Here is a 490-nt window from a genome sequence, read left to right on the forward strand (position 1 = left end):
GCAATTTTTTCATAGCTATACCCATAGAGTATTTGTAGAAAAACTTTAAGCGTAAGGCATGCATCAATTTACTCACTAGATAAAAGATTAAGAAATATACACGAATGTTTAGTCTGCAATGATCGAGTTGAATTTAAAAAAAAAACGCGTCGAAGAAAATCCTCTCGCGAGTGTAATGAAGAATACAAAAACCTTTCATTTATAGACAAAAATGAGGAATCGATTCCTTGAAATTAACACAGTCTATCGTGATGAAAAACTAGAAGAACAGAGATAACAAAAAAAATGTACTTGCATTCACGCACAATCCTGAAAGAGGCGACATCCACCGCTGGAGTTGTTGTTTTTTGGGTGGGTCCCACCGCTGTTACCACTTGTTAGGGTTCTTTGGATCCCTTACGTTGTTGGTTGCCAGAAATACAAATCCTGGTTGTATTCTTTATTGAAGGAGAAGGTTGATGGTAGTGTATCGGAAGTGTGTCGTCATTCA

The sequence above is a fragment of the Penaeus monodon genome, chromosome 24 (assembly GCF_015228065.2).
Source record: "Penaeus monodon isolate SGIC_2016 chromosome 24, NSTDA_Pmon_1, whole genome shotgun sequence".
NCBI classification, from domain to species: domain Eukaryota; kingdom Metazoa; phylum Arthropoda; class Malacostraca; order Decapoda; family Penaeidae; genus Penaeus; species Penaeus monodon.